The 3,982-nt window shown below is 44.5% G+C and overlaps 1 long non-coding RNA gene across 1 annotated transcript; it reads right to left on the bottom strand.

The window, feature by feature from the left end:
• Positions 1 to 663: 663 nt before the first annotated feature.
• Positions 664 to 1,352, bottom strand: LOC116419862. The gene is made up of 2 exons (XR_004230186.1): positions 1,222 to 1,352; positions 664 to 785 (listed from the first exon to the last, which is right to left on the bottom strand). It is a non-coding gene; the product is annotated as an uncharacterized LOC116419862 (long non-coding RNA).
• Between the last annotated feature and the right edge of the window lie 2,630 nt (positions 1,353 to 3,982).

The raw sequence follows: 3,982 nt of genomic DNA, 5'->3' as shown, positions 1-3,982 counted from the left end.
AAAAGACATACAGTTGGATAGAGAAATACATTTTGCTAAAAAGGGAGAAGGGAGATTAGAGGGAAAACATATATAACTTTTCTGTGATAGCAAAGAATTAGAAACTGAGAGGACATCCATCATTTAGGAAATTAATGAACAGATTGCAGTACATGAATATGACAAAATATTGTGTTATAAGAAATTATGGAAGAAAACTTATATGAACTGATGCAAAGGAAAGTGAGCAGAACCAGCACAACAATTTGCAGAGTAACCGTAAAATTGCAAAGATAATCTACTCAGAGGGACTTGGTAACTCAATCAACCCAATGACCCACACAAGTCCAAAGCACTTTTGTTGAAAAACATTACTCACCTCCATCTGGAGAACTGATGGACTCAGAGGGCGGCCTGTTTTCTGCTCTTCTTTTCCGTTTTTTTCCTTCCTTTTTTCCTTTTTTTGAACATGACTAATGTAAAGATTGATTTTCCATGACTAAAAATATTTGTAATTTTGGTTTTTCTTTTCCTTTTCAGGAGACAAGGGAAGACAGAGAAACTTCAAAACCAAAAATAAAATAAAATCAGATTTTAAAAAAGAAAGGGAAGTTGGATCATTAGTGTAAGATTCCCCCACAAAATACTGCCTGTGTAACCCAAACATATCTCCCTGTTTCCTCACCTTCTCATTTCTTAGAATCCTTGGGGTTCTTTTATCAAGATAAGATGTATGTGCCTGCCATTGCCCCTCTGCCAATATAAACAAGCCAGAGGAAAGATAGGTACTTTCCTCAAGATATATTCTAGTAGAAAAAGAGAAGAGGAAACACAATATACATACAAAATAAATACAATGATGGGGGTAAGGGGACACTGGTGACTAGAGAAATCATGAATGACCTCTTAAAGGAGCCGGTCCTGGAGCTGAGCTTTGAAGGAAGCCAGAGACAGAGATGAGGAAGGAGAGTGCTGGGGGGGAAAGAGGAAAGAGACAGCCTGGGAAAAGACAGGTCAATGAGAACTTTTACTGGGCAAAAGTTGAAGAAAGTTAGAGGTGTGTATGTAAAACATAAAAAGAGACAGAGAGAAGCAGCCTGAATGTGTAGGGTCAGGGTGAGAGAGAGAGAGAGTCAGAGAGAGAGAAAGACATGGGTAATAAAACTAGAATTCTAAATGCCAACAAAAGGATTTGTATTTTAACCTAAAAGCAAAGGAGGGAGAAGACATAATCAGACCTACCTTTAGGATATTACTGGCAGCTGGGTGATGGAGGGACTGGAGAGTGATTGACCAAGGGTAGGGAGCCAAGTAGGGTGTTATGTCATAATGCAGCTGATGTGATGGATACAGAGAAGGTGGACAGATGAGAAAGTGTGTGGATGGAGAGAAGGGGAAGGAGGAGACGGATGAGAAAGTGTGTGGATGGAGAGAAGGGGAAGGAGGAGACGGATGAGAAAGTGTGTGGATGGAGAGAAGGGGAAAGAGGGGACGGATGAGGAAGTGTGTAGATGGAGAGAAGGGAAGGAGGGGACGAATGAGAAAGTGTGTGGATGGAGAGAAGGGGAAAGAGGGGACGGATGAGAAAGTGTGTGGATGGAGAGAAGGGAAGGAGGGGACGAATGAGAAAGTGTGTGGATGGAGAGAAGGGGAAAGAGGGGACGGATGAGAAAGTGTATGGATGGAGAGAAGGGAAGGAGGGGACGGATGAGAAAGTGTGTGGATGGAGAGAAGGGAAGGAGGGGACGGATGAGAAAGTGTGTGGATGGAGAGAAGGGGAAGGAGGGGACAGATGAGAAAGTGTGTGGATGGAGAGAGGGGGAAGGAGGGGACAGATGAGAAAGTGGCCTTGTAGCAGTGCTGGCAGAATATTGAGGAGGCGACACAAAAAGGGAAGTCAGATAAGAAGGAACTTGGCCTGCCTTCTGTGACCCCAAGTGCCACCAGCTATGAATCTGGGGTCTGGCTGGGGGGTTCTGAGCACCTTTGTCCTAGAGCGAGCCGATGGATTCTTTATGACTCTTGATTTCATTTGTTTCCTAATGTCTCTGTGGGCTTTTAGCTCCAAGACTCAAGAACAACCTTCCTGCTATGAACCCTGCCAGCTTCCTGCCTGCCAGATGTGCCATCCCCGTAGATGCCAGTGTGGGCTGGCCCCCACAGACACAGCGCAGTCTTGCCCTCTTTCCTCCTACACCAGAGATTCCTTGGCCAATCTTTCTGGCTGTTGTAAACAACTTTTGGCACAGGAGGGAGCTCAGCCATCTGGGGAAGGTTTTTGTGGCACAGCAGGCTTGAAAGGACTCATCTTTGCCCCTAGCAGCCTCCTCCCTCTGATCTCACCTTGTGATCCCCTAATCTCCCAAAGCCATAGTCACTGAGGTGGTCCCTGATGCCTTCTTTGCCCTTGCCCCCTGCTGCCCTCCTAGTAAAACCCTTTGTTACTGCCAGCAGCTTTGGCCCACTCTCTCGGGCTGTTACGGAGGGCAGAACTGAGTGGGTAAATGGACTCCAACAAAAGACCATGGGCCTGGTAGCAGCCCAATATCTGAGTGAGCCCCCGTGGGGAGGAAGCTGACCTTGTAGCATTATCTGGTACAGTTGGAGCTACCCTGTCCTGATGCCCAGTTATCTATACAATCTGCAGGTGAAGCTATAGCTGTTAACTCCCATCTTGTATGAACAGGACGGCCACGGGCCACCGGCTGATTTACTGATGCACACAGGTAGCAGAGTTAGCACACCTTGCTCTGGGTCCTTTCCATAAAAGGTCCTACCTCTCCCCTCGTTAACCCCAATGCCCGTTTGCCAAGCACTATAATAAAGTTTTGTCCCTTGACCTGGAGATGCTTTGATTCTTTTCCTCTGTTCCTCACCTTTGTAACTTGTTGGACCTCATCAGAATGAATATAAGGGCAAGACAGAAAGCCCAGTTTGGGATTAAAAGGGAAAAATGTTATGGGGACTTTAAAATTCTGATTTAGGCAAATAATCTGACGTTTTAACACCAACATGACTGCAGAAATCAGAGGGGTGAGCCAGGGGGCATCTGCCACCTTCCGAGGCAACCCCCTCCGCCGTGGGGCAGCTCTTGTGGCTGGAGGCTTTCCTCACATCAAGCCCAAACTGACTTCTTTGTGACTAACCAAGCATTGCAAGGTTGGTGCCTTTCCATGCTGGCCTTTCAGATGATTCCAGATTATTGTCGTTCTGCCTAATCCCTTCAACTAATCTCCTTTAACAAAGGGGTATATACACCTAATCCTTTCAACTAATTTAATAATGACATGGACTCAGGGCCTTTCACAAACCTGGCTGTCCTCCTCTGGCTGCTCTTCAAATCATCAGTGTCCTTAAGCAACAGGGCTCAGAACTGAACCTAATCCTCCAGTTTCCCTACCTAAGGTGCTCTGCTGGAGACCTCCTGCCTCGTTGACATGAAGCCATTAATAACTACTCCTTGGAACGGTTCGGTTCTGCACACATATATTGTGTCCAAGATCTACTGTAACCTATTTAACATGTATAGGACTGCTTGCCATCTGGGGGAGGGGGTGGAGGGAGGGAGGGGAAAAATCGGAACAGAAGTGAGTGCAAGGGATAATGTTGTAAAAAATTACCCGGCATGGGTTCTGTCAATAAAAAGTTATTTTTAAAAAAACTACTCCTTGAATCCAGCCATCCAACCAGTCCTGAATCCATCGGAATATATGAATTGTCTCATCTATCTTCTCCAAAATAATATTCTCCATAACAATAATATCTAAATTTTATCTAGTGCTTTAAGTGCTAAAATATTTCATATACACATATATGTGTGTGTACTTATATATATATATATATATGTATTTATACACATGCATATGTAGCTACACATACTTGCATGATACATGTATGTGTATTTACATATGCATACATATATGTGTATTGTATGTAAATATGTATCATGCACATGCATGTTGGCAATTAGTGTTAAGTGGCTTGCCTAAGGTCACAAAGCTAG

The sequence above is a fragment of the Sarcophilus harrisii genome, chromosome 6, assembly GCF_902635505.1.
Source record: "Sarcophilus harrisii chromosome 6, mSarHar1.11, whole genome shotgun sequence".
In the NCBI taxonomy this organism is placed as follows: domain Eukaryota; kingdom Metazoa; phylum Chordata; class Mammalia; order Dasyuromorphia; family Dasyuridae; genus Sarcophilus; species Sarcophilus harrisii.
The sequence above is the reverse complement of the archived record's forward strand: the minus strand, read 5'-3'. Positions and strand labels throughout refer to the sequence as shown.